This window comes from Malus domestica, chromosome 03, assembly GCF_042453785.1.
Source record: "Malus domestica chromosome 03, GDT2T_hap1".
Classification (NCBI taxonomy): Eukaryota; Viridiplantae; Streptophyta; class Magnoliopsida; order Rosales; family Rosaceae; genus Malus; species Malus domestica.
Window position 1 is genome coordinate 25,916,368 of NC_091663.1, and position 7,859 is coordinate 25,924,226.

A 7,859-nucleotide genomic window follows, 5' to 3' on the forward strand; every position below is an offset into this window, starting at 1 on the left:
CCTCTCGATGGATCCCACCTCCACCGAATTGGATTAAGATAAATGTTGATGCTTTTTTCTGTGCAAATTCAAAATGCAAGGGTATCGGTGTGGTTTCTCACAACAAAGCAGGCGGCTATACTGGAGGTTTCGTTTGCAAAACTCACAACACTACCAACCCCAACACTACTAAGATCCTAGCTGCTCATGAAGGATTGCATTTGGTTTTCAAAGACAATGGCAACACATTGTTCTGGAGTGTGATGCATTACAAGCGGTTCAAGTTATTGGCAGCCCTAGTTGTGGGCTTTCTACCACTGGTTTACTGATTGAGGATGTTAAAACTAGCCTACGGAGCTACATGTCTGTGAAAGTTAGTCACAACGTAGATCCGCCGATTTAGTGGCACATAGAATAGCCAAGTTAGCCTTAATTTTTATTGTTTCTAGTTGTTGGTTTAAGGTGCCTCCAACTCCTATTCAGGATGCCCTTCTTCAAGATTGTATGCTTGCTTAATATTATGAATATCTAACATAACTATACAAATAACATCTATAAAAAAACCAAGTTAAAGTGGACAAAATCTGCACAAGCAACTACAAAAATCTAGCATATCTCAAATCCGAACCCATATAACCCAAATGGTAATGCTATGAAGACAAATTTTATAAATCAAATTATGTGGATGTTAATTATTGGATTATTACTTAAGTGTTGATTAACGTACTTATTTTGTTTATTGGTGACACTTGATTTGGTTTGCAAATTTAATTTAAACATTTGGCTTCCCTAGCATTGAAAACAACCAAAACTCTAGATCATAATTATCACGGATCACCAGATTCGTGGGTTTTGCACTTGAATCTCAGACCTCACTTACAAGTGAAGAGAAATACCACTAGACCGTAGTATTAAGTAGCCTGATGATGCCAAGTTAAACAAAGTATTTCACTCTTTAGTCTTCTTCAAATGGAGAACCCTATGCTATTTACAAACCCAGTTTTACCTTCTACACATCTTTTTCAATTTCTAGCCGTTAAATCGAATAAATTGAAGAGAATAAAATGACAAAAATTAACAGGGTGTATGTGGAAGGTAAACAAAGGATGTATGGGTAGCACAACCGTTTATAATAATACAAATGAGCAATACTATTAAATAAATCAAAACAAATCCTAATTTGTTATAAACTTTGTATTTAAGTGTGATTGTGTAAATCTTATATTAGGACTTGTATTCCTTGGAGGTGAATGATTCTTCCCTCCCTTATTACTATAAATAAAGGCTCTGTGTATGGGGAATAACGCATCCTCTACACAACCCTACAAACACATCTCTCTCCACTGTGACGAACCATCCCTAATTTTCTATGTAATTTTCTCCCCAAGTGTGTAAATTGACATTTATTCCCTTTTTGGAAAAAGTGGAAACTAACGTGGACGTACTTATTCGGTTTTTAATTTACTTTTCTTGCTATCGTAATTAATTAGTAATCGTTGTTATGATCGCGTGAGCGCAAGTTAGACTCGAAACGGTGTTGTAACGAAAAAGTTACTTTTAGTTAAATTGTGTTAACAACGGGTAGATTTTGTACACGTGTGTGTTAATTATTCAGTGTTTGAAAACCACTGTTTTTGATAAGGCACGTTAGATTTCGCGTGATTTTTGCTGTATAAGACCCTATTATTTTTCTCTTTGAAAATCTGACATGTGCCTTACTTTTTCTCACCAATCAATTTCTCTCCTCACTTTTCTCAACCAATCAGATCGCTTCCTCTCTCTTCTCTCTGCCCAATCAGAAAGCTGTTTTGCATTCTCTCTCATCTTTTCATTCTCTCTCACTCACTCGTGACTCTCTTTCCTCTGTAACACACACACACCAATATCAAACCTCACAGATCGGCCTTTCAAACACCACCATCGTGTCCTCTCATCCCCACGAACACATCCGTACCAATCGATCACCAAGTGGACAAGTTTTGAGTGTCAAACTTGGAACAACTCGGAAGCTCCGACTCGGTAAGTTTTCCCTCGACATTTTTCCAGCCATGTTACAAGGTTTTGGACGTTGGGGAAGCATCCACACAACTCTCCAAGGTCCCTAGTTTAAAGTTAAAGCTTAGTAATGTCAAAATAGACGGGTTCAAGGATTTGAAATTTGGTCTGAGAGTTTCGAGCTAATTTCAGTCCACTTTTTGGACTTTTGAAAGGTACAATCTTGTTTTACTCTTCAAAAGCTTCATTTCCATAGAAAATGCATCGAAAATGGTTGAGAAATGAGCAAGATATGAAGCTTTGAAAGTTTTTCCAAAAACAGGCGAGTTTTTCCAGAATTCGATGAACCAGACGGTGACCAGTGTTCTAAAAAACTCCCTAGGTGGGGTGGGGGGACTGACGGGATGGGATATGGGGAATAGGGTTAAGGGTTTTTAATTTGAAATAGAATGGGGATTGAGATGGGGATGGATGGGGACCAGTGGTCCCCCGTTTATATATATATTTTTTTCTTCATTCAACCAAAACGACGTTGTTTACCAAAAAAATTTAATTTTTTTTTACCAGGCCCAAAACGACGTCGTTTTGGCCTGGATTTTAAAATTTTAAAAAAATCCCTCCCGGTCGTCTTCCCCGAGAGCTATCTGTTTCTGGTTTCAGAACCCGGGGCTCCCCAGTTTCCGGCCGAACTAGGGGGGTTCAAGGGTTGCTCCTGCCTTTGTTTTCCGGCGAGCGGAGGGGCGAACGCCCCCTTTCGCTCCTACGTAGCTTCGCCTCTGGATGCATGCGAGGACCCAATCTGCATATATTTATAAACAAGAACATCGTCTGTCACAATTGTTTGTATAATTGGGCATATACATGAACCTTTTTTTAATATAGCCTTTCGTCGAATGAGCTTTCCAATTTATGATGGCTGCCTTTAGAGTTAGATTGGTTTAGTTAGCTATTCTCAGAGCTATAACAGCAACATGCATCAGTTGAGTGGAATTCTGCATCAGCAATTTGGTTTGGTTAACTGGCAGGTTCTTGAACTGTTTTTCCATTTCATTTAGTTATACTTCTAAGTTCTGATCATCAATCTGAGTTGGCTAACTTGGCTTATAAGTTAAAATACTGTGATAATTTTTTGTGGGAGATTAATACCTAAAAGTTTGTAATGTTTATTTTATATGAATTTTAGGATTGTTTCTTCTCTTGTGTGATGATGACTGGTACTTCATCTTCTGGAGCATCTACTAAAATGTCGTCCTCCTCCCAATCTGAAGATGTGTTGAAGCGTAGCTCGGAAGATGTGGGATGGGAATATGGGATCTTGGCAAATCCTACAAACTCAGATAAGGTGAAATGTAAGTTGTGTGACAAAATCATTAGTGGTGGAGTACATAGATTAAAACAACATGTAGCCAACATAAGGGGAAATGTAGCGGCATGCACAAAGTCTTCGGATAAAGATAAAGCCAAATGTCGAGCCGCATTAGAAGAAGCAAAAAATAAGAAGAAACAAAGGGATAAGCACATTGTGGAAGTGAGGGAAGAGGTGCAACTTCAACAAATTCAAGAAGAAGAAGACATTGAAGTGATTGGATCAAGGAAAAGGCCTCGCACTCTTGGACCTATGGATAGGTTTGCATCCTCCATCAATCCCGATTCTTCAAATGAGGGAAGTAAGAAGATTCGGCAAAAAAACATCCATAATGCAATTTGGAAAGAAAGAACACATCAAGTGGATCAATATGTGGCTCGATGGGTGTATGAAGCCTGAAGGAAATTTTGTGAAAAACATGTTCATTTAAGCAACATCTATAGCATGCAATTAACAATTAAAAGGCGGAATCATGCTTGTATGCACTTAAAAATAAAACATTAACCATGAAATTCAAAGCCTAGTAGATTGGTGAACCAAGACTCAACTCAAATCAAAGTGAGTTGAGAAATTTATACCTTTGTAGATTTCTCTTTGCATAAGCAAAGGCTAATCACCCAAGGAGAGGGCCTTCATTCCTTGCTTCTTAGATCCATGGATTTGGATGGAAGAATATGTTTCTCCAAGTTCTCAAAATAGAGAACCTCTAAGTCTCCACACCAAGGTAAGATGTGAAGAAGAGATGAGTGACCTTGGAGGAGAAAGATTACTAGCTAATCCCTCCAAGGGTGGCCGGCCTCTTTAGAGAGAAATAAGAGCTTTGTGTTGTCTCCAATTTTCTCCAAAAGAAACCCTAAATGAATTTTGGCTATAAAGTCATATTTATACCTTTATTCATTGGAGTGGCAAACTTGTAATTAAGTCCAAAACCCACTCCTTTAACAAAATGACCGGCCATAGGGTTTCATTGGGCTTTTAAGGCCTTTGTGAATTATTTGTCATTAAGTTGTCATACAACTTAAGTCAATGGGCTTGACGTTCGAAGCCCATTGGGCCTTGAGGCCCAAAACTAACCCGTGGTCTTTTAACGAACTTTATACTTTTGATTAATTAACATATTAATTAATCATTGCCATATATAATTAAACCATTTAATTATCATTACTCATCTCCGTTGTTTCTTCAATCTCTGCCTTACACGGTGTACGATCCATTAGGTTCCTTTTAGCGAGGCAGTGGGCGATTAGAACTCTTTCAAATCGATTGTGAATTGAAACTTACTTTCAATTCTCCCTTTAGTGATTATACACGTTTAGGGCTTCCACAAACCATGAGTGACACCTAGCAGTATGTCATAGTTACCCAAGCTAATCAGAAGAGGTGGAGAACCTATTCAGTTTAGGATTACAATGCAATACGGTCTTTCTCTAATACAATACTCTTGACCACATTGTTTGGTTTGATAGTTTATTCATGTCGACTATCCAATGTGATTCGTTTACTTATATGATTACCTTGAATGTGATTTGGAACGACTTCCTAAATCTCATTCATACTCTGGCCAGAGATTCTTAATCATATCATAGAGTATTCTCCCTCAAACGGTTTGAAGGTTAGAGATCCCTTGTTGCGCATTTACTTGCCTCCATGCCTAAGTGGCTTAACCCCAACTATGCCGTGGACACCCTCGGACGGGGTGACATTGACATAGTCAAAGATCAAGGACCTAACCACAAGACAACTATGATGTCTCAGGTCAAATGACTACTTTGCATTATCCCAACTATGAGTTCTCATGTGACATGAGTATGAGAACTCATCGTTGATCGTGTTCAGTGGACTCATTCTCTATTGAGCACCTACATGCTTGTCTTGGTGTCAATTACACCAATGACTCGAGACCAGTCACTCTCCCTGAGAGAAGACATAACATGTACTGATCTTAACGGATTGTCAATGCCCAATTGGCAATCCTATGATCAGGAATGTTTAGGATATGTATACGAAAGAGAATGGTCTCATGAATCTAACTTGTTTAAATTACATTCTCCTAATTACATATTCTTTGGACTTATCGTTTAAGCATATAACATTTATATGAGATGGCTTAAACAATAATCTTTGCCCTTGATATTAAACTAGATTAGTTTAACATGTGAAATGTCCGTAAAGTATCATCATATGATTGGTTTTAGGGCACATTTCCAACAAAGCCGATATTCCTTTCCATGCTATTGATAATGATAGCTTCAAGCGTGTAATGGAAGCGATTGGTCAATTTGGCCCGGGTTACCTACCTCCAAGCCAATATGAATTAAGGGAGCCATTATTGGAAGAAGAGGTACAAAGAGTAAAAAAGTCACTCAAGAAACATGAAGAATAGTGGGCTTTGAATGGTTGCTCAATCATGACCGATGCTTGGAGTGACCGAAAAAGAAGAAGCATAATGAATTTATGTGTCAATTGCAAGCAAGGCACCATATTTCTTTCTTCTAAGGAATGCTCTAGTGAAGCACACACCGGGGAATATATTTTGAATATGTTGACAAGTGTGTTGAAGAAATTGGGCCTCCAAATGTGATTCAAGTGGTAACCGATAATGCTTTTAACAATATGGCGGCTGCAAACATGATGAAAAAAAAAGAGGCCGAATATGTTTTGGACATCATGTGCAACTCATACTTTGAATCTCATGCTTCAAAGGATTGGTAATCTCCCTAGGTTCAAAGGAGTTATTAACAAGGCAAAGGCTTTCACTATCTTCATTTATGCACATCATAAAACTTTGGCATTGATGAGGAAGCATACCAAGAAAAGAGACATAATAAGGCCTGGAGTCACTAGATTTGCAACTTCTTTCCTCACATTGCAAAGCTTGATGGATAAGAAAAAAGACTTGAAGGTTATGGTTGCTAGTGAAGAATGGGAACAATGCAAACATGTCAAGACTACAAAGGGGAAAGCGGCATATGCTACTGTATTGAGTTCACATTTTTGGAGTGGGGTCTTACTTTGCTTGAAAGTGTTTGAACCTTTATTCAAGGTACTTCGAATTGTGGATGGGGATAAGAAGCCATCAATGGGGTTTTTGTATGGAGAGCTACAAAAAGCAAAGATGGAGATTAAAGAGACATTCAAGAACAATGAGGCCAACTATCAACCAATTCTTCAAATTATTGATGAAAAAGCTCGTAAGCGGCTTGATAATCCATTGCATTTGGCGGGCTACCTCTTGAACCCTTATTATTTATTAAAAAATCAAAGCATACAACATGATCCAATTGTCATGGAGGGGATTTTTACTTGTGTTGAGAAGTTCTTCCCCAATAACTATGAGGTTCAAAACCAAGTGATAAATGTTGAGATGCATAAGTATAGAGTAAAAGAAGGTGGATTTGGAAGACATTTGGCCAAACTTGGATGCGCTGAGAATGATGAAAACTATAATCCGGGTATGAATATTCACATATGCTTATATTTTATTTATTAAATTTGAGTTTACTACTTATTTTTCATTACTAATTGTGTGTTTTTTTCCTTCATTAGTTGCATGGTGGTATAATTATGGAAATGGTGTGCCTAATTTGCAAAGGATGGCTATAAAGATACTCTCATTGACTATAAGTTCATCCGGTTGTGAAAGAAATTGGAGTTCTTTTGAAGGTATACATACAAAGAAAAGGAATAGACTAGATACAACAAGGTTAAATAATTTAGTCTATGTCCAATTTAATGCAAGGATTATGAACAAGAATAAAAGAGAGAAGGAGAAGAAGGTGGACATATTACTTGCAAGTGAAGCTAGTATGGCTCAAGGATGGATTGTGGAGGGTGGTGATGAAGAGCTTGAGCTTGGCTCGGGAATTGGAGAGACATCGGAGGTAGGTAGTTCCCTAAAGCCTAGGGGGAGTTCTAAAAATGTTGAAGTAAGAGAACTTCATGAAGAAGATTTTATATCAGATGAGGACACGGAAGAAGAAGGAGATGATGAGGAAATTGAGTTCGAGTCCGACACGGAGAGAGTCTTGGAGGATATGGTGAAGAAGAGTTTGATGCCTAGTAACCTTCATAGCTCAATTTTCTTTTATGTCAGTGTCTGCATGTGTAGCATTCGAACATTTGACTCATTGTTAATTCTATGAAATGTATGCCCATCATTTGTACTCACTAATGTTAATTCTATTATGTGAAATGTTTGTGCAACATTTGTACATTTGACTCATCGATAGTAGTGTTGGACTTGAATGTTTCCATAGTTCTAGTCTTCCATACTTACAAGTTACAAGTAGTGTCTAATTTTGAGAATGCTCATTCATTGGACATAAGATTGGAAATCACATTTCATTTCAGTGGTTGCAAGCACTGCCTTGTTCTCAAGTATACCATATGATTATTACTTCATTTGTTGAAAGAAATATTTCTTTTGTACATTTTCTACATGTTTTGTAAGTGTTAATATGCACTTATTCACAGGATATACAAAAAATTTACCTAAATCCGCCTAGGCGCCCGCCTAGGT

The 7,859-nt window shown here is 37.8% G+C and overlaps 1 pseudogene; it reads left to right on the forward strand.

Annotated features, from left to right (window-relative positions):
• The first annotated feature begins 2,945 nt into the window (after positions 1–2,945).
• On the forward strand, positions 2,946–7,482 carry LOC139194765 (uncharacterized; annotated as a pseudogene).
• The last annotated feature ends 377 nt before the right edge of the window (positions 7,483–7,859 follow it).